Source organism: Suncus etruscus, chromosome 13, assembly GCF_024139225.1.
Source record: "Suncus etruscus isolate mSunEtr1 chromosome 13, mSunEtr1.pri.cur, whole genome shotgun sequence".
NCBI classification, from domain to species: Eukaryota; Metazoa; Chordata; class Mammalia; order Eulipotyphla; family Soricidae; genus Suncus; species Suncus etruscus.
In genome coordinates, this window is record NC_064860.1 from 33,845,168 (window position 1) to 33,869,072 (window position 23,905).

Genomic DNA, 23,905 nt, shown 5'->3' on the forward strand with positions numbered 1-23,905 from the left:
AGCAACAAAAGACAAATGGGGGAAAAAGCAAGAAATTCCAACTGTATGTATGAAAAAAACAAACAAGCAAATAAGAAAACATAAACTATAGATTGTTAGTTCATGAGAGATTCAAATTTATTTCCAAACTTAACAGCTTGAAGTAAATCAAGTAAGTAAATCACTTTAATTTTTTTGTTCACCAAAAATTTTGTAGATATTTTTCCTTGCTTTATTGCTTCTCAAATGTCAGACAGTTTTCTTAGTGTATTACTGTCATATTTCCCTGCTGACTCTTACTTATTGAATAATAAACTTTAGAAAGATTTGGGGCCCCGAGCAGTGGCGCAAGGGGTAAGGCATCTGCCTTGTCTGCCCTAGACTAGGACTGAACTGACCTCGGTTGATCCTCTGGTATCCCCTATAGTCCCCCAAGTCAGGAGCGATTTCTGAGCACATAGCATAGCTAGGAGTAACCCCTAAGAATCACTGGGTGTGGCCCCAAAACAAAAAAACAACAGAAACAAAAAACTCTAGAAAGACTAAAATATATTCTTTGGACCCACCAACCAATTGCAGGACTCTCTTATAAGCATTTGATTTCATGAGAAAAAATGGTCATTGCCACAGTTTATGCTTAAAGATACACGTATTACAAATAAAAAGCAGCTCACTTCTTTTCATAGGAGCATCTCATTTCTGCAATACAAATTACATCCATACCACACAAATTAAACAATGGAACAAAAAGGACAATTTTTCTTCACACAGGGAAAAATTATTTTATTTGATAATTTTTACATTTGTTTCCAAGAAGTCTTATGGGTTTGAAGATATCTGTATCCCTAAAATTGTAATTGCTATATCCCAGAATGAGTTAATTACCAGTCACTAATTGATTGCTATTCTACCTGGGACTTGCTTCTTTATCTACTGCTAATATGTTAACTGAAATAAAACTGGATTTCTTCTTTCCAGCTGTTTCTTAGTTTTAACAAGCAAAAGTAAATCCCTAGTTGCAATTCTCCAGTATATAAAAAGAATGAAAGAAAACAAAATCATAAGAACTGAAACAACTTTCTACATTTTCCCCAGTGTAACAATTAAAAAAATTATAATATCCCAGACAAGTTGTATTCACATGTATTTATATTTTTTAATTTTATATCATATGTGCTTATATAAGTATAATAATTTTACTATATTTTATAATCTATGAGGTATTTTATATTCATCACCACAATGTAAATATTAAAGATTTCTAACACTGAAAGGAACCCTTTACAGTCCTTTTATAAACACACTTTTATAAAATTTATAAATTTTAAATATCTATAAAATTTCCCTGCACATGGCCAGAGCGAGAGCATATTGGCAGGGTGCTTACCTTGCACACAGCTGACCCAGAACGGACTTGGGTTCAATTCCCAGAATCCCATATGGTCCCCCAAGTCAGGAGCGATTTCTGAGCTCATAGCCAGGAATCACTGCTGGGATTCACTGCCTGTGGCCCCCAAACAAACAAACAAACAAATTTCCCCTCCACAACTCCATATGACCATCCTTAATCTCTGGTAACCATTTAGATGTTCTTAATTTCTGAAATAGTCTAGTCTAATTTCCATTGGTTTTAATCTAAAAGTATTGTTTGTTACTTTTTGAAAGTAGTTTTATTAATATAAATATTTAATTATTATTATTATTATTATTTTGGTTTTTGGGCCACACCCGGCGATGCTCAGGGGTTACTCCTGGTTGTCTGCTCAGAAATAGCTCCTGGCAGGCACGAGGGACCATATGAGACACCCGGATTCGAACCAACCACCTTTGGGCTTGGATTGGCTGCTTGCAAGGCAAACACCGCTGTGCTATCTCTCTGGGACCTAATTATTTTTAAAATTATTTAATATCTAATAAAAATCAATTTACTTTTTTAAACTGGCTTTAAAAAATAAAAACCTTTATAATTTTCTAGAGATGGCCTACTGAGGTGTTTTTTTTGGGGGGAAAGGTGTCTTTGAGCTACATCATGTTGTTGTAAGAATTTACTCAAGGTACTGAACTCAGGGATCAATCTTGTCAGGGCTCATTGGACAATATGGTGGCTGGAATCAAGCTAAGCTTAGTACCTTACACACTTTAAAATCACTCCAGTCTCAAATAACTAATATTCTATGGTTCATACTTGTATGTCTCACACTTTTCTTTAAACATTACCTAATTGAAGGATGTGGAATGGAATTATCTATATAAAAAAAAACAATACTAATGATATTGTAAGCCACATCAATTAAATGTTTTAATTAGTAAGAATTAAAAAAAATTCACTTACTGGAGACTATGTGAACTGGTTCCAACTAGAAGTTATCATAAATGATTTTATTATGATTATTTGTTTTTCAGAAGGCTTTGTGGACATTTTAATTGATGGATCACAGTAATTTTATGTTTAAATTTACCAAAGAAACATTCAAGACTTTTCAGTGAGTTTTATATTTTAATTTCTATAAGTAGTATATAAGTGATTCAATTTCTCTGTAATGGTTTTTATTTTTTGTCATGCTGATAAGTGTATTATAATATCTCATTGTAATTTCATTTGTGCTTTGACAATGATCAATGATTTTATACAACTTGTTTTCATGTTGCTTTTGGGTCACAACCAGCAGAGCTCAGGAGATATTTCTAGCTCAGTACTCAGAAATCACGCCTGGTATGCACAGAGGATGATCTGGAATGTCAAGGATCAGATCGGCATGCAATGTAATGTCTTAATTTTCTCTCTGAACAATTAAATATCTTTAAAAGTTGTTTCATTTATTTATTTAAAATGTGCATGCTTAATAATGACTTTCAGTTCAAAGTTGAAAGATGGTAAGAATGAAATTGCGACCTAATAAATAATTAAAAGCATTGTTGGAATAAATATAACATATTAAAATAAATAAATTGTATTCAATCAAACTTCACATAAGAACATGAATTATCTACTGCATTTAACCAACTGAAGCATTATTTTTTAATAGTAGAGTTTGTTTTGAAATTATAGTGTACCGTTTTATGTATCGTAAGATATCAGGCAAGATTTGAAAAAAAAATCATGTCCATGAAATGGGTCTAGAAAAGAAATTAGGATATTTTCTGGCCAACCCAGACTCAGTTCTCAGTGTATTCTGTCATTTGGTCATCTGAGTCCACTAGTAGTGAACACAAAGCAAGAATAATTCCTCAATACTAGTGAGTATGACCACAAAACAAAAACAACAAAATCTACAAAAAGAAAGATAAAAAGACATAAGAAAAGACTATAACAGTAGAAATAGGTTCTGGTATTGATGAAGAGATATACCATACTCAATTTGTTTTCTTGACTAAAAGCATTTAGACAAATGTACAAATATCTTTAATGAAGAATAAGCAAATAATTCTGAGTTCCATGTACCCTGAAATATGTACTAGGATTCTGTAATTATATCCTTTAAAATATTGTATCTGTAGATCTTTGACTTTGGGCATATTAACAGTTTATTGCTTATACATTAGGTTAATGGTAAATTATTATGTTTATGATAGCCTACATAATAATGATGTCGAGAAACATAATTTTAATAAGTTTTACGGGCAATCAGAATTGCAATTTAATATCAGCCACTTCTAGTAAAATACTATTTTCCTTTTTTAACCACAGGTTTGTCATTATATTCTACTCAATCCTTACATTTTTCTCCCCAGGATAATGTGAGGGATCTTTTGTTAAATGGATAATGCTGTCGTGGATTTGTATCTCAAAGTTTTAATCAGCTTTATATCTAAAGCTACCTTGTATGATTTAGATACAGAATGGAGCAAAAGTAAAGTATAAACAAAAAGAGAGATAAAATTAAACTAAGGGCTTGGATAAGCGGAGTAAATATTTAAGGTCCAAGTAAAGAACACTCTCCAACTCAAGCCACGGGAGCATTGAGTAAACACCTATAAGTGAAAGACTCTGAGTGTAATCCTCTAGTACTATAGTGTCAAGTAACGGACTTCTCATTTATATTTAAGAAATATGGCCTATTAATGTCACCTACATAAGGACTTTCTCATAAGTTGCAGGAGATCTTATTACTAATGATAACAAAATCCAATAAACAGAAGGTTGGGCAAAGAACTCAAAGGAATGGAAGCTGTTGTATGTATGAAGCACTCGGATCAATCCCTTAAACAACAAATAAAAATAAAAAAGTAAACTTGAAAAACAAATTTTCATGCATTTTAAGAAAGACATTCTAGAGTGGGTAAGGTGCTTGCCTTGAATGAGGCTGACCTGATCCCCAGTACTCCATGTGATGCCCTCAAGCCTGACAATATTGATCCCGACAACAGTCAGTGGCAAGTCCTGAGCACCACAGTGACCCAAACACTAAAAATTTAAAAAGAAAGATAAAAAAAAAAGATGAAGAGAAATCTTTATTCTCAATCCCCGGGGAATCTGGAAGCAATATTAACATCAAGTTAGGGAGATAAAACAGGTTCAAGAACGTCCACCACAAGTGATCTGCAAACAGAATGAGCTGGCAGAGAGGTAAGCTGTGGGGCAAGCCATGGAAACTTTCTGACTCGTGAACTTTATTTGGGAGGTTAATACTACGCCCATGGGTGGAGAATAGTTAGGCGTAGAGGGACAATCCAGAGGTTTTTCCCATCCAGATGGAGCAAACACATGCAAAGAAGAAGCCATCCTGATTAGGGAGAAAAGCGTTTATTTTCAACATTCAACAGCAATTCTTTATATGGGTTTTCATTTTATTTCATGGCCTGTAACTTACTATATTAAATCATATAACAACACATTTTTTCAGGTGAAAAAATGCATTTGTCTAGAGTTATTGTACAGAGGGTAAGACATTTGCATTGTACTTGGCCTACCGAGACTTGATTTCTCACACCACAAATGGTACCTGATTCTTACCAGGAGTAATTCTCTTGGGAAGAGACAGGAGTATGCCCCAAGAACTAGCGGGTGTGAACCAAGAAACAAACAAAAAGTGCTGGCTATCATAAGCAGTTAACTCAACCTGCTTAACAGTATAGTATAGTTGGAACATAAGTAAAGGGTCTTATCCATTTAAGATGTAGGCATTTTATTTAGAATTATTGGTTGTACAAATTTTTTCATAATTGGGCTTAATATTTATTATTAATGAATAATATTAAATTATATTCAAGAGAATTATTAAATGTGATTATATATATTATATTCAAATTGATATATAATTATTTTTCGTTTTTTGTTTTCAATTTATTTTATCCAATCTTTGACATTTGTCATGTCAAAGTACTTAGAGGGATCGCATGAAAAGTATATAATTTTTTAGGAAGTATTGTCATTTTAATTATGTTAATCCTCTTAAACTATGATCAGTGTATATATTTCAATTTCTTCATTTCCTCTTTATTTTTGAAGCAGTGTTTTGTAATTTTCCTTGTTTAAGTATTATATCAGTTTAGTTTCAGTGGACTCCAAGGTACTTGAACTTCTGAGGCAAAATTGTAAAAGTGATTATCTTTTTTTTGGTTTTTTGGTCACACGCGCCAGCACTCACACTCTGTGCTCAGAAATTACTCCTGGCAGGCACAAGAGACAATATAGGATGCCAGGATTCGAACCATTGTTGGTCCTGGATTGGCTGCTTGCAAGGCAAACACCCTATGCTGTGCTGTCTCTCTGGACCTGAATATAATTATTTTTAATGTTATTTCTTCTCTTTCATTATTTGTATATAAAACAACATGCATTTTGCGTGTTAATTTTGTATCCTGCGACTTTACTACATAAATCTATTGTTTCTATACACATTTTGGGATTAGTCTTTAGGATTTTCTAAATATAATGTCTGCAAACAGAGCTTGACTTCTTTCTTTCCTATCTGTATGCTCTTGATATTTTTTTACTTACTTGATTGCTATGGCAAGTACTTCCAATACTATGTTGAATAGATGTAATGGGAGGGATAACCTTGTCTTGTGCCAGATCTTATAATAAAAACTTTTAGTTTCCCCTTTTTGAGTATATTATTTGCAATGGGCTTGTGGTTAATGGCCTGGACTATAAAGAGAAAAGTTTCTTCCATTCCCATCTTATTGAGATTTTTTATCATGAAGATGTTGGACCTTGTAAAAACCTTTCTCTGAATCTATTGATATAACCATATGATTTTCATTTTTCCTTTAGTTGATACAGTGTAGTATGTTGAACACAGAGAGAAATAAAAAATTTCAGAGCAAAAATTAATAAATTGGAAACCCAAGAAAACAATCCAAAAGATCAGTGTAAGCAAGAGTTGTTTCTTTGAAAAATAAACATGATCAATAAATCACTACCAAGACTTACAAAAGAAAGAAATAAAGAAAAGAGAAAGAAAGAAAAAAAAGAAACATACTAAATTGCATTAGAAATAAAAAGGGGGGCCCGGAGAGATAGCACAGCGGCATTTGCTTTGCAAGCAGCCGATCCAGTACCAAAGGTGGTTGGTTCGAATCCCGGTGTCCCATATGGTCCCCTGTGCCTGCCAGGAGCTATTTCTGAGCAGACAGCCAGGAGTAACCCCTGAGCACCGCTGGGTGTGAGCCAAAAACTAAAAAAAAAAAAAAAGAAGAAAGAAAGAAAGAAAGAAAGAAAGAAGAAAGGAAGAAAGAAAAAAGAAAGAAAGAAAGAAAGAAAGAAAGAAAGAAAGAAAGAAAGAAAGAAAGAAAGAAAGAAAGAAAGAAAGAAAGAAAGAAAGAAAGAAAGAAAGAAAGAAAGAAAGAAAGAAAGAAAGAAGAAAGAAAGAAGAAAGAAAGAAGAAAGAAAGAAAGAAGAAAAGAAAGAAAGAAAGAAGAAAAAGAAAGAAAGAGAAAGAAAGAAAAGAAAGAAAGAAAGAAAGAAAGAAAGAAAGAAAGAAAGAAAGAAGGAAAGAAAGAAAGAAAGAAAGAAAGAAAGAAAGAAAGAAAGAAAGAAAGAAGGAAAGGGGACAACAACTTCAATATCCAAACCCAAACAAAGAGATCAAAAATATAAGTAAATAGATAGATAAAAAAAGATTATTTGGTGTTTTTTGTTCTGTTTTGTTTTGTTTGGGTTTGGATTTTGAAGTTGTTGTCTTCAATTTTCTTTTACTTTTTCCTTTTTGCACTCTGTTATGTCTTCATTTCAGGACTGTAATTATTATGTGGTGCTTGTCTTTATTGCTGTAGTGCTCACTGAATTTTTTTATGTGATATTTCCTTTTTTATGATTGTGGTGTTTCACTTCCTTTTTCCCTTTACTCTCTCAAACTGAGGTTGAGAGCCTCTAAAAGCACTCCGCCCATTTTCAGCTTATTTGATTTTTACCCCATTTTAATGCTCTTTTCTTCAAACAAACCACATAACTTGAACTATCTAGTACTGCCTCTCAAATAGAAGGTCAAAGAATGGAAGTTATCAAGACCAAACAGTTGTATGATCACAAAGTAATAAGCTAGACACAGAGGGGACCACCTGTAATAGCAACCTAGGGTTGATGGTGAGGGATATGGGATGCAAGATGGGAACTGGGGTTGAGGGAGGACAACTTTGGTGATGGGACTTTCCCTGACACATTGTTAATATGTACCTAAAATAGTACTGTGAAAGATATGTAAGCCACTTTGGTCAAAATAAAAATTATATCAAAAAAATAAAAAGGGGAGGTTACTACAGATACTATGGAAATTCAAAGGATAATCAGAGATTAATTTGACTAACTTTGTGCCTCAATACAAATAAACCTGGAAGAAATGGACACATTCTTGGAATTATGGCCTCCCAAGTTTGAAACAAAATGATATGGGATATCTGAACACTATAACTAACACTATCACTATTCTCCTATCACTATTAGGGAAATTGAAATGGTAATCAAAAGACTCACCCTCCTCCCCCCAAAAAATTTCAGGACCAGATGATTTCACCAGTGAATTCTTTCAAACCTTCATTGAGGACCTTCTGCCAATTCTTTTCAGGCTCTTCCAGGAAATTAGGGAAACACTCCCAGATAGTTAATTTATATGATGTTACCACCATCCTGATACCAAAAGCAGTCAGAGGTGCCACCAAAAGAGAGAGAGAGAGAGAAAGAAAGAGAGAAAGAAAGAAAGAAAGAAAGAAAGAGAGAAAGAAAGAGAGAAAGAAAGAGAGAGAGAGAAAGAAAGAAAGGAAGAAAGAAAGAAAGAAAGAAAGAAAGAAAGAAAGAAAGAAGAAAGAATGCGTGAAAGAAATAAAGAAAGAAAGAAGGAAAAAAAGAAGAAAAGAAAAAAAGGGAGACCTACTGGCCAATATCTTTTTATTTTGTTTGGTTTTGGTTTTTGGGTCACACCCAGCAGCGCTCAGGGGTTACTCCTGGATCCATGCTCAAAAATCAGTCCTGGCAGGCTTGGAGGACCATGTGGAATGCAGAGATTCTAATTAATGACCTCTGCATGCAAGGCAAATGCCTTACCTCCATGCTATCTCTCCGGTCTCAGGATAATAACTTTGATGAACACAGATGCAAATATCCTCAACAAAATACTAGCAAATTTGATCCAACAGCTCATCAAAAGGGTTATAAACCATGACCAAATAGGTTTCGTTCCAAAGATGCAAGGATTGTTTAACATACTTGTCAATCATCATACAATTATTTTTATAATTAATAGTACATAATAGTGCCATTTTATCCGATGATACACCTTATTTTAGAAACTATTGGTAGTTTTTCAGAATGGTATATTTGTACAAGTTTTAGGGACAAAATTTGTGGAATATTTGACTTATTATTGAAGACTAAAGAATTTCAAACTCTATGCTTAAATTTGATACAATTAGTCTAGCATGGAGTTTGATTAGCAACGTTTTCATTAAACTTCATTGGTCATTAAAATGTATTGACCCATTTGAGAGGTTTCAGTAGACAGCAACAGGAAACCTTTTGACTTTGTCTTATAATTATTTAATACATTCTGGTTGCCAATTTTTAAATCTTCTAATACATATTAGATTTTCCTTTAGTATACTCTGGCATTTCTTGCCAGGGAAGTCTCCAGTCTAACCTGATGTGTGTATTTGCTTGTTTGCTTAAGAGAAACCTTTTCCTCTAGTATAGTTTCAGAAATCTGCCAGTTTTGCTATACAATTCAAGAATATCATTTTAATTAAAATAAGGCCAAAAATTACTTTTTTCTTTCAAAAATATCTTTGATGGATTCCAAGAAATCTCTTTTCTTTTCTTTCTTTAAAATAATTGAGTTCGGCAACATCTTGTATGTCAACTTCTGAACAAATAATATGTTCTTGGATTACTATAATTGTCCTTGGCTGCCATCTAAAACAATATTCCAGTCTTTCAGCTTCTGAGTGCTGCCACTGATAAGAGGCCCTTTTCCTTAGTCTGGCATCTTGTCCTGATACTGTAGTAAAAGCTTTATTAGTCTCAAGGGAAAAGCTTGAGTGTTGTTATGGTGCATTAGATCCAATATTTTTCAGTATTTTTTTCTGTGGAAATGAAATTTTGGGCATAATCCAGAATGTACTTAATAAAGTAATGTCCAGAATTTTTCACAGCTAACTCTATAAAACCTGTATTATAACCTTCACTTATGAACACTTAAAATTGCATTTCAACAAATATATTCATATGTGTTAGATCATATCTAGTTCATTCTAGAAAAACAGCTCTCAATGATATATTTACTACTTTAGGACTAAACATTAAAGATGATTAGAGCTTCCATATGGATTATGGCAGTAATATAAGTTTCACATAATTTAGGTCTTACTTCATTCCTCTAATGTTATTTATACAATAGTCTCACATAAAAGCTGAAGAGCACTAATTTGTTATTTTGTTTTTATCTTCAATCCATCTAGAATCCTTTACTAAATCCTACTGCTAGATTATTATGATGAAATGGAAAATAGCCCTCAAATGAAAGATCATAGCATAATAAGGTAACCTATTCACTTTACAGTCCCCCATATCTATAAATGTTAATCAGCTTTTATAACTTCCAACCATTTATCTTATGTACTACATAGAAAAGTACAAAGATCATTTTAATTTCTCTTCTGTATAATAACTTTTCAAATAATTAGTGATAATTTTACTTCCCTCTATCTCTATTTAAATTAAAATAACATGTAAATATATAATATGTCTTAACATTAAAATCCTTAAAATTTTTAAGAGGTAGAGGGTCTTTGGGTCATACCTACCATAGTTATCCAGCCACCTTGTGCTTAGTTGTCACTTCCAGAATTGCTCAGATACCATACAGTGACAGATACTGTACCTGAATTAAACATATGCAATGCCTTAAACTTTGTAATATTTCTCTTGGTCCTAAATTACATAAAATTTTTGTTACATTCTTCATTATTTCCCAATATTTCTTGTTAATCAATTAAATAGTAAGTCTCAAACAACCTCTATAGGAGGATTGTGATGTCTCCTACCCAAATTTAAGATTATAAAATATATTAAAACTATTTGGATTATAACGACTTTTTCTAAACTACATTTTTAGATGAATGTATCTAAGACCAAAAATTAAGACAGGAATAGAATGGGAACTAGGCTACATTGTACTTTATTGTCAGCTTTATTCCTACTTATATTTATAACCAAGGTAAATTTCTGCTTTAGATTCTTCAACTTCACCACAGTAACTTTGGATTAAATGATTTTGGGATTCTTATGAACTTTAATATTCTATTCTATTCTGGAATAATTCACTAAACTTTTTGGGGGGTTTTTTGGGTCCCACCCAACAATACTCAAGGGTTACTCCTGGCTCTACACTCAGAAATTGCCCCTGGCAGGTCCAGAGGACCATATGGGATGCCATGATTTGAACCACCGTCCTCCGGCATGGAAGGCAAACACCTTACCTCCATGCTATCTTGCCGACCCTATTCACTAAGCTTCTAACACTATTTTTTACCTAGCATGTCAGAAGTTTCAGTAATCTCAACAAACATTTTATATTAGATAATTATGTGATTATTTTTTCATGAAAGTATCCTTATATAATTTGATGTAGATGTACATAAATAATACCATTATATCATTATATATATGAAAATACCAATATCTAATCCCTGAGAATAATAGGAAATTTGCCTTGCATGTGGCTGACCTGGGTTAGATCACCAGTACCCCAAGCTTGCTGAGAGTAATCTCTGAGCACAGAGCTAGGAATAAACCCTGAGCACTTTTTGATGTAATGTACAATAAATTTTTAAATATATATTATTCTAATAAGTTTTCCAAGATTTTGTTGAATATTTTTGCACTAATGTTAATGAAAGGTATGCTTATAATTTTCTTTTATTTTTATATATCTGCACACTTAATATTGCCTTCATAGAAAAATTTTTAAGGATTCCTGTTTATTCTATATTTTGGAAGAATGTGAGGAATATATAATAGTATATTATATTTAATTATTTGTTAACAGTTTTCAGCGAAGTAATCTGAATTGAATTTTTGTTCTTGGGAAAATTTTTATTTACCCTCTGTTTTTCCTTTTGAGTCTTCTGTAGAGATTTTCTACTTTCTCTCTATTAGTTTTAGATGACATGACTCTTAAAAAATTATCCATTATATTTTTTCAGCTTAGTGGTATAGCATAATAACCCCTTATGTTTTGCTTTTCTGAGATGTCTTATAGTCTTCCTTTTTATTTATTATTAGATTTTTTTCTTTATCATTAAAGTTAAGGGTTTGTTCTATCTTGTTATTTTTTAAACAAAAGATACAACTGCTTGTTTTATTTATCATTTTATTGTTTTTCTGATATAATTGATAAATAATCTATTTATTGTTTTCTTATTTTTAGTTACTTTGCAATCCATTTATTGTTCTTTTTATAGCTTTTTAAGTTGTGAGTTAATGTTTTTGATTTAAAATTTTTTGTGAGCTTGTATCACTCTCAATTACATATTTAGTTCTTTCTATTCTTTTTTTGTGGGATATATAAAACTTTCCAATCTAATTTCTGACCTTCTATGAGATCACAGTGCTAGAAAGTTGGAGCTGTGAAACTGGGATAATTTAACAACTTGGCATCTAACATTAGTGAAACTGGGCCATTTGTATGCCAAAGGAAGTCATGTGTTAGTGGAGTGAAAAGGTGGACATTTGACATACCCCCATTCCAAGGAAACTTCTTGGTCTAAACACTGGGCTTATCTGAAATTATTCAGTCACAGTATCTCTCTGTAATTTAGTTCTGCTTTTGAAAATCTCATAGGTTAGGATACTTTTTATCTTCATTCTCATTTATTTTGAGGATAATATTTCTCTCTTAATTTCCTCTTTGATAAAATTGTTATTTAACAAAACTTTGTTAAATTTCCAAATATTAAATATTTTTGAATATTTTTGGAATATAATTTATTTATAATATGATTTATTATAATATGATATAATATAAATTTATTTATAATATAATTTATTTTACTTTTTTGATTTATGACATAGAAGATAATTGACATTATTTTCACTTATGTGATATTATAGATTCTCAAATTATGTCCTAAAATATATTTTGTTCTGAAGAATGTTCCTTGTGCCCTACAGTAAAACTAATATTCCTATTTTGAGTGTTATAGAATATAGAATATATCTACCAGATCTACTTCTTCATTCAGGGGTTTTACATTCCTCTTTCTTTCTTTCTTTTTTTTTTTTTTGTTGTTCTGTTTTTGTTTTTGTTTTAGTTTTTGGGCCACACCCATTGACTCTCAGGGGTTACTCCTGGCTATGAACTCAAAAATCACTCCTGGTTTGTGGGACCATATGGGATGCTGGGTAAAAAACCGTGGTCCATCCTAGGCTAGCGCTTGCAAGGCAGATATCTTAAAGTTTGCGCCACCACTCCAGCCCCTCATTCTTCTTTCTTGATAATTATCATCCTCAAATTGAGGAATTTATTATTATTATTTATTATAATAGGATATTATATATGATATATACATATATAAAATTACACTATGTATTTATTATACATCTATCATATATTGTCATATAATTATATTTTAAATAAAGTATTACATAATATGCATTAAATAGTATATATCATACTGCATATTATAAAATATGTAAATTATATATAATATAATTTATTATATAGAATTTAATATAACTGAGGAATTATCAGACTGATAATTTTCTTCCTCATTTCAAGTAGAGAATGGGGTAGTAAAATCTCCAATTATTATAATGCTGACATTTTTGCAACACTTTTGGTCTTTTAGAAGATATTTTATGAATTTTGCTGCTTTATTCGTGAATATATATTGAAATATATTAATATTCTTAATATATATTTTATTTATGCATATGTAATACTAATTTCCAAATTTTATGTGTGTCTCTTTTTTTTTTTTTTTTTATTTTTGCGTCACACTGGCAGTGCTCAGGGGTCACTCCTGGCTCTACACTCTGAAATCGCTCCTGGCAGGCTCAGGGGACCATATGGGGTGCCGGGCTTCGAACCACCGGCCTTCTGCATACAAGGCAAGTGCCTTACCTCCATGCTATCTCTCCGGCCCCTTATGAGTCTCTTACAGTGAGTGCTATTTGGTCTTATACTAGTACGGTCAAATAGTTTCATGCCAGGTGTTCCAGGATTATTTAATATATACCCATAAGTTAAAGTAATAACAAAAGGAAAAAATATATAATTATATCAGTTGATGCTGAGGTCTTTGACAAAATGCAGAACTACTCATGATTAATCAATAGAAATTGAAGGAACATTAAGTTAGTATTTCCTTCTATAGCAAACCCACAGCCAATATCACACTCAATGATGAACATATGAGAGCAATTTCCTTGAGATCAGGAGAAAGGTAAGAATATTTCTTTTCCTTATTCAACATAATTTTGGAAGTTCTCACTATAGCAAAAAGGTAAAAAAAACTTAGTAAAAGAAATTCAAATAAAAAAAAAAGTTACACTATCACTTTTGGTATAAGACATGATAATGTTTATACAAAACCATAAAGATCCTACCAGAATTATTAATACTGCAAAGAATCTAAACATAAAAATAAATAAAAACTGTCATATCTACAAAAAATTGATAACTAGAAGAAAAATAAAAATATAACTCTTTTCAAAATAGTGTTGAAAAACATAAAATACCCAGAAGTCAATTAACAAAGGAAGTGAGGACTTATATAGTGAAAACTATAAACTTACTTAAAATATACAGTATATTACACCAGAAATGAAAAATATTCCCTGTTTACAGATTAGACAAATTAATAATGTTAATATTATTTACCTCTTCTAAAGTATTACACAGATTCAATTCAATCTAAATTATGCTTTCAAGGACTTGGTAAAAGCTAAACTAAAATTTATCTGAAAAACATAAATCTCCCCTAAAATTTGTCTGGAAACATAAATCTTCCCTAATAACCAAAGATACTCTAGTGAAAAAATGAAGATGAAAAGCATTGCATTTGCCACATTATAATTGTGCTATAAGCTATATTAATTAAAACCACATAAAACTGGAATAAAGTTAGACAAAATGGAACAGTTTTGATAGTACTAAATAATTCCAGAGTTTTTGGCAGCTAATATTCAACAGAAGCAAATATATGAAAAATTATATTTCATATATTTCATACAAAAGACTACTCTTCAACAAATAGTTTTGAAAAACCTGAAGGCTTTATTTAAAAAAAAAACTGGAAATATAGCTTATACCATTCAGAAAAGTCAGTTCATTAGAATTTTAGATTTTGTCTATAGAAATAAGTTTACATGGAAGTGGGTGACTATGAATGGACACTATGGGTACAATTGAAGGGAAATGGGCACTTTGATAATCAACGTGATATTGTGATGATAATGTATGCATGAAAAGTACTGTAAGTGCTAGTGTTTACATAAAAATGGTAAGACAATAAAGTTAATTCTAAGTGTATTAGAGACCTTGAATTTATACCAAAATCCATTCAATATAATGTAAGCTAGATTCTCCAAAAAATGGACCTCAGTGTTGTTTTCAGGTAGCAGACCAAGAGGCAAATACAATGAACTTGACAATAAATAAATGGGACTACATAAAAATTAGAAAATAGAGCAAAATAAACTTCAGGCAAAATAAAATGTATATTCTATTAATTAGAAGATAATACGTTCATACATATATATGATAAAGGACTAATATTCAATATTTTATTTATATGGTATTCACAAAATTTAACATAAAAATGTCAGAGTCAAAAATAGGGAGAAGAGATATACATCTTCAAAAAAATAGAAGGATTACTAGTAGGTATATCAAAATAAAATAAAATTATTGGTGTCTCAAAAGGAATGGAGGTATTGGAAATAAAACCAAAGATGAAGCTTTGGTTGAAAGTTATTTCAGGAGTTATTTCAATCTGAGGATCAACATATGCTCACATACAAGAAGCCCAAAAAATTCTCCATGACATATCATGAAAAGCCAGATACTAAGAGCAATATGAACAAAGGAAAATATTGCCTACCGATTTGTTTTTAACTCACAGAAACTTTCTCAAATAAAACTCTAAAGAAAGGGTGTGAGATATAATAGATTAAGACACTTGCCTTGTGTAAGACAAACCCAGTTTGACTCCAGGCATCACAGATGGACCCTTTCATTTACACCAGCAGTGATTCCTGAGCACAGAGATAAGATTAAACCCTGAAAACCACTAGGTGTGATCCCCAACTAAAACCAATAAGAAAACAAAAATTCTAAATGCTATTAGGAAATGCTATGATATTGTGAGCACTCTAAATGAAACAGGCATCCAAACAAGAATACTCTATTTAGCTGGATTATCATTCAAGTTTTGAGGAACCACACATTTCACCAACATGTTTCAAGACAGGTTGTTTAAAGGCAATAAATCATTGCTATAAGATACACTAAACAAAATCTTATAGAGTATAAATAAAAGGTCAAAGAAATAAAGATTACAATAACATACAAATATTACTCAAAGTGATGGCGATAAATTACTTATTGTCAGATAGTGTCATGGCCTAAAATTAACACAGACACAGTGGCTGGATAAATTAAGAAACTTAGCCCAATATTTTGCTACTTAAAAAACATACTTGAACCATCAGGTAAACACAGGATTAAAAATACAAAAATAGAAACATATCAGTAAGATTGTACATTGATACTCTAAGATAACTATTTTATCATATTTTTTAATTACCCCACAAACTGCAGGATTGTTGATCATGATTTATTTTAGTGATATCAGACAGAACTTTTGTCACTGAACATGAGAATCACTTAAATGACTGTCATATTATAAGGACAGTTCACAAGAGTTTTAAAAGTTCAGGAGGTCATTCGGGGAAAATTGTTATTGGAAGAGCATGATGATTAATGACATTTAAATGTTAGGTGACCTAGTTAAGGTCACAGAAGAGAACTCTATGAGAATATTTATGTAAATGTTATGCCACCTTGATATCTAATTATCCATCATCTCTTTAGAGGAGACAATTGGTACTTTGTAGATGTTACCCAAAGCGATAACAAAAAATCAAATCCTTTCACCAGTCAAATGTATTGCCTAGCATAAAATATGTATTTCATATTTTTTAATATACTATATTGCATATAAACTTTTAGAAAAAGATGACTTTTGCTCAATTAAGATCACTTTTGTTTCTCTTATTAATTAAAATGAAAGTTTCCCTCTAGTACAGGTAATTACTTTTTGAAATATGAAAATTATCATGAGAAATATAATATAGTTAAAAACTTGCATATATTCTAGTCTAGTTTATCATGATTAAGGCAAGAAATAAATAAAACTAAATCTTAATAGGATGAGAAAAAATATATATGGTTTTATATACCCCATAACAAAATTGTGCCTTATGTACTGACTTTATTTTTTTCTCTAAGTCCTAAAATCATTATCTTGTATGTATCAAAGTAATTTAAATGTTGATAGTTATATATTAATTAGCTTGTTATATTTATTGTAAGTTCAATATTTGATAATATTTTAAAATTTACACTTTAAAATATACTCTAAATTATGTTGATTTTATTTAAAATAATTTGTCATGCTTCCTTCCCCAATAACATGATAAAGTCTTTAAGTGACTTCTAAATCCAGTTCCTGGGTTTCTTCCTTTATACTGAGTCTAAAAACAAGTTATTCCTGGAGCAGCTCATCAAGCCTATTATCATCATGAACATTTTAATATCTTACAAATAAATACTTTATACTCTTTTCTACTTTAAATTATTGTCTAATTCTCAGTACAAATTTTATGAGTAGCATTTCATAAGGAAGACTGATTTAAAAGCAGAATTAAGTCTGACTCTTTCGCCTTGGTAATGGAAATGGGAGTTGCATTTTCACTTCTCCTTGTTCAAATGTCAGCAGTTTTATGAAATATGACTTATGCTAATCAACTAAAAATATTGGTCTTGAAAAAAAGCACCATTTTCTTTACAGGAGGGGATCATCCCATCAGTGCTTGGAAGACTCAGGGCACTAAGGTGTCTAGGCCTGGTTTTTGTCCTGATCAGCTTGATGGTTCTAAAAGATATCATAACCAACATGGAAGTGCTCAGGGACCACCAATTGTGTTCATGGATAAAGTTTTATTCTAAAACAAGCAAATTAGATAATCAGACATTAAATTATCTTCCAACCATAATAGTGCTTATTTTACACCTATCTATCGGAGAGAGCAAGAGTCAATTTAGGTGTTTTGTAAAGAATGGTGTAAGATATTACATATCGTTATGAAAGGTGTTAAAGAGTAAAAAGAAAAAAAACACATGGCTGATGATTTTCTGTGAAGTTTTAGACTTGTTTAAGTGTTGGGAAATTAAGGTATCACTTACCTGCCAACTTGTGATTTGTATCAGAATTTTTTAATTGATATATATATATAGATTTTATATATATGTAAATATATAATATAGATTTTAGTTGATATAAATTCTTATAGATTTTTAATAAGAAATATGAGGATCACAGACATGTTTTGTCTCTAATAAGGGCACAGGAAAAATGCTCATTCATTATTTTTAAGTTTAAAAGTTGTTATAGCATAAATTTCTGCAAACACCAAGGCCATAGTCTAAAGGGGAATTCAGGAGGGAAGAATAAAGTTGTATTTGAGATTATAACATTGGCCTAAGGAGTTTTACTTTTGATATAGTGAAAGCAACTAAGGCTCTTAAGGGTGAAAATGTCTAGGAATCATATGGAGAGGGTTTAAGTACTTGATCCTTTCATCTGGAACAATGAAGAAAGAGAGATAGAGGATTACAAAAATTGATACAGCAGCTTGAGAAAGTGAATATTTCTAAGGAACATCCATTGAGACAAATTTAGAATAATAAACATACCATTTCTTTCATTTTATGCCAATTCAAAGACTTTGTAGTTTCTTATAGGAAGTATCTAAAAGAATATAGATAGAATGATTAATATAGGGCCAGTATTTTATGACCTTTTAGACCAAGAATTTGAAATGAGATTTTAAAATGCTCCCTGACATCACCAATTTTCAAGTAGTGACCTGCACTCAGAAACAATTTTTGATTTAATTCCAGACCTCTTTTCATAGTCAGATATACCGTATTTTCTGGTGTATAAGATGACTTTTGAAACAAAAAAAGTCAACCGAAAATCGGGGGTCATCTTATACACTGAGTATAAATGTTTCAATATGCCGCTAAACGAAAATTGTCTGAATATTGCCACAAAACGAAATTTCCAACTCGAACCTGCACCAATCACTGCAAGGCTGCTCAGACCGCCTCTCTAACTCAGCCAATCCAAGTAGGCTTTTTATGCATGCAAATTAGACAATGTTCTGGACTCGAATCTACACTGTCAAAAACCTGCTCAGATTGGCCAGAGTCAGAGAGGAAGTCTATGACAGTATAACTTTTGAACCTTTGCTTGTTGTGATTGGCTCACTGTGGTACATGAGCACAGGAACACATGCAGCACATGCAGCACAGGAACGTTCTGTCTAATACAGCAAATATAGGCCTAAACTATGTTTTAACCGCAAAATTAGGGGTTGTCTTATACTCCCAGTCATCTTGCACGCCGGCAAATATGGTATCTATATGCCCATAGCTATATCTATATATCCATAAATATATGACTATGAAAAATATATAGATATAACCATAGACCTTAATATAGATATACATACTAAATTTTTATTTAAGATGTTTGAAGGCATATTTTAAGTTTTTAATGATAATAGTAAAGAATACTGAGGTCTGAGTATTATTTGTCAGTTTAAAAATATATGCTTGGAAAATATTTCGATATTTATTAATGTGACTTTTAATGATTTTGCAATGTTGGAAAGAAATAAAATGATAAATGGGTCAATCTGAAAATGAGAGAAGAAATTTCATGATGAAGTGTGTATGAGTGTTGGAAAAGCTAGTCTTTGGCCTTGGTCTTAGGCATCATTTGAAAACTTATCCTAGAAAGAAATAACATTTTCATTTTCCATAATACTTGAATTCTTATAACTTTAAAAGTTATGAATTGAATAACTTAATTGGAAGAAATTAAGTATAGAGGAACTTCTGAACTCATTCTAAAATGAGATATTTTCCAGCCATGACCAGTCTGCTGCCTTGTGACCAGAGCAGGCCAACATTAAAGATTTAGTTATGATATGTATTATCCATCACTTAATCTTTTTCATGTTCTTATGAAGGCAATAGAAACATCTGTTCCATGTTGTGTTTAAAAATATATATTACAAGCATCAACTTTAAAAATATTGACCCTCTTGAAAAGACACATACTTTGAATTATTTTTCCATAGAGGCTTGTGAAGTCATTTTGACAAGTTCTTAACTTTATCATTTGATAGGAGAGAAGACATTTTAAGGGAAACTTCATTGATAATACTATCATATCTGTATTTTTCCATTTCTGTAGACATTTTGGATGATTTTTTTTTTGAGCTGGACAAGATGACAGGCTCTGGTGAGACGAGGGAGGTAGAAACAGCAGCTGCTCCTGCAGCTGCACAAAGTTGCTGACACAGGACTCAGTTGGGAAAGCACTGAATGGAGTGCAGTAATTTGATGGAGAAAAGCAAAGAGATGGCAGTGCAGTGCGGTAAAGAATGACTCAGAGTTTTCCCTACTCAGAACTTTATTCTGCTGGAATTCTCTTCAGTGTTTTTGTCATTGTAAATTGGAGGCTTGGCATCAGCAAAAGACAGAAAAGGGTCTCTGATGAACCTCCAGATGGAGGTGCATTGTTTTTTTTTAAGTAGAAATAGAAAGAGAGGTATACTTGCATACTGAAAAGATACATATAGAGTAGATGGGCATCTGCTGAGAAAAGAGGTTGTTAAATAAATAGTGAGGAACATTTATTCAGTAGCCTAAGGGAAATCTTACGAAATGATTCAAAATAAAATTATTAAGTGACACAGGAAACTTTTTGGAGGACTGTGGCAATAGTATTATAAGTGTATTCTATGCCCAAGGCATTAATATTTTTGTACTAAGTAATTCCTAGGCTCATTGTGTATTAATCATAGCACAGTAATACCTAAGAAAAGAAGAAAAAAGGAAGGGATGATGGAAGAAGGGAAGAGAACAATGATTTTGTTCTGTCTAATTTACACCCTTTGAAGGGTGAAATTTACTACACAATTTTAAAAAGCTGGCTGTTCAACATTTCAACATTTCTTTAGTAGAATAAATCAGAAAAAAAGGATCTGCAGCTGACTTACAAACATACCTATTGTGTCATTATTTGGTGGATATTTGATAACATAAATAATTACTAGTAAAATGTTCATGATTTTTAAAATTTTATTGAGATATTTTTTCTTTTTTAATATATTTTATTTAAACATCTTGATTACATACATGATTGTGTTTGGGTTTCAGTCATGTACAGAACATCACCCATTACCAGTGCAACATTCCCATCACCAATGTCCCAAATCTCCCTCCTCCCCACCCAACCCCCACCTGTACTCTATACAGGCGTTCTATAACCTTCATAAGTTCTCATTATTAGGATAGTTCAAAATGTAGTTATTTCTCTAACTAAACATATCCCTGTTTGTGGTGAGCTTCATGAGGTGAGCTGTAACTTCCAGCCCTTCTCTCTTTTGTGTCTGAAAATTATAATTGCAAGAGTGTCTTTCATTTTTCTTAAAACCCATAGATGAGTGAGACCATTCTGTGTTTTTTTCTCTCTCTCTGACTTATTTCACTCAGTATAATAGATTACATGTACATCCATGTATAGGAACATTTTATGACTTCATCTCTCCTGACAGCTGCATATTCCATTGTGTATATGTACCGCTGTTTCTTTAGCCATTCGTCCGTTAAAGGGCATCTTGGTTGTTTCCAGAGTCTTGCTATGGTAAATAGTGCTGCAATGAATATCGGTGTAAGGAAGGGATTTTTGTATTGTATTTTTGTGTTCCTAGGGTATATTCCTAGGAGTGGTATAGCTGGATCGTATGGGAGCTCGATTTCCGGTTTTTAAAGGAATCTCCATATCGCTTTCCATAAAGGTTGAACTAGGCGGCATTCCCACCAGCAGTGGATAAGAGTTTCTTTCTCTTCACATCCCCGACCAACACTGTTTGTTCTCATTCTTTGTAATGTGTGCCAATCTTTGTGGTGTGAGGTGGTACCTCATAGCTGTTTTGATTTCCATCTCCCTGATGATTAGTGATGTGGAGCATTTTTTCATGTGTCTTTTGGCCATTTTTGATTCTTCTTTGGCAAAGTGTCTGTTTATTTCTTCTCCCCATTTTTGATGAGATTAGATTTTTTTTTCTTGTTAAGTTCTGTCAGTGCCTTGTATATTTTGGAGAATAGCCCCTCATCTGATGGTTATTGGGTGAATAGTTTCTCCCACTCAGTGGGTGGCTCTTGTATCCTGGGCGCTATTTCCTTTGAGGTGCAGAAGCTTCTCAGCTTAATATATTCCCATCTGTTAATCTCTGCTTTCATTTTCTTGGAGAGTACAGTTTCCTCCTTGAATATGCTTGTAGTCTCAATTCTGGAGTGTTTTCCCTGCGTGTTGTTCTATATATCTTATGGTTTCGGGTCTAATATAGAGGTCTTTAATCTATTTAGATTTTACCTTCGTACATGATGTTAGCTGTGGGTCTAAGTTCAATTTTTTGCAAGTGGCTAGCCAGTTCTGCCAACATCACTTGTTGTAGAGGCTTTCTTTGCTCCATTTAGGATTTTCTGCTCCTTTATCAAAAATTAGGTGATTGTATGTCTGGAAACATTCTCTGAGCATTCAAGTCTATTCCAATTATATTAGAGCCTGTCTTTATTTCAATACCATGCTGCTTGATTCCTATTGCTTTGTAGAAAAGTTTAAAGTTGGGGAAAGTAATTCTTCCCATATTCTTTTTCCCAATGATTGCTTTAGCTATTCTAGGGTGCTTATTATTTCAAATGAATTTCAAAAGTGCCTGATCCACTTCTTTGAAGAATGTCATGGATATCTTTAGAGGGATCACATTAAATCTGTATAATGCCTTGGGCAGTATTGCCATTTTGATGATGTTAATCCTGCCAATCCATGAGCAGGGTGTATGTTTCTATTTCTGCATGTTCTCTCTTAATTCTTGGAGCAGAGTTTTATAGTTTTCTTTGTATAGGTCCTTCACATTTTTAGTCAAGTTGATTCCAAGATATTTGAGTTTGTGTGGCACTATTGCAAATGGGGTTGTTTTCATAATGTCCATTTCTTCCTTATTACTATTGTATAGAAAGGTTATTTATTTTTGTGTGTTAATTTTGTAGCCTGCCACCTAGCTATATGAGTCCATTGTTTCTAGAAGCTTTTTGGTAGAGTCTTTAGGGTTTTCTAAGTAGAGTATCATGTCATATGAAAACAGAGAGAGCTTGACTTCTTCCTTTCCTATCTGGATTCCCTTGATATCTTTTTCTTACCTAATCACTATAGCGAGTACTTCTAGTGCTATGTTGAATAGGAGTGGTGAGAGAGGACAGCCTTGTCTTGTGCCAAAATTTAAAGGTAAGGCTCTTAGTTTTCTCCATTGAGAATAATATTTGCCACTGGCTTGTGGTAGATGGCCTTAATTATATTGAGAAAGGTTCCTTTCATTCCCAATTTGCTGAGAATTTTGATCAAGAATAGGTGTTGGACCTTATAAAATTCTTTCTCTGCATCTATTGATATGATCATGTGATTTTTATTTTTCTTGCTGCTGATGTTGTGTATTATGTTGATAGATTTACGAATGTTAAACCATCCTTGCATTCCTGGGATAAAACCTACTTGATCGTAGTGGATGATCTCCTTAATGAGGCACTGAATCCTATTTGCCAGAATTTTGTTGAGGATCTTTGCATCTGCATTTATCAGCAATATTGGTCTGTAATTTTCTTTTTTTCATAGCGTCTCTGTCTGGTTTAGGTATCAAGGTGATATTGGCTTCATAAAAAGCTATTTGGAACTGTTCCCATATTTTTCGATTTCATGAAAGAGTCTTGCCAGAATTGGTAGTAATTCCTCTTGGAAAGTTGAAAGAATTCATTAGTGAATCCATGTGGGCCTGGGCATTTGTTTTTGGGCAGACATTTGATTACTGTCTTAATTTCATCATTAGTGATGGATGTGTTTAGATATGCTACATCCTTTTCATTCAACCGTGGAAGACTACAAGAATCCAAGAATTTATCCATTTCTTCCAGGTTCTCATTTTTAGTGTCATAGAGTTTCTCAAAGTAGTTTCTGATTACCCTTCGAATCTCTGCAATATCAGTAGTGATCTCTCCTTTTCCATTCCTAATACGAGTTATCAAGTTTCTCTCTCTCTTCTCTCTCTCTCTCTCTCTCTCTCTCTCTCTCTCTGTTA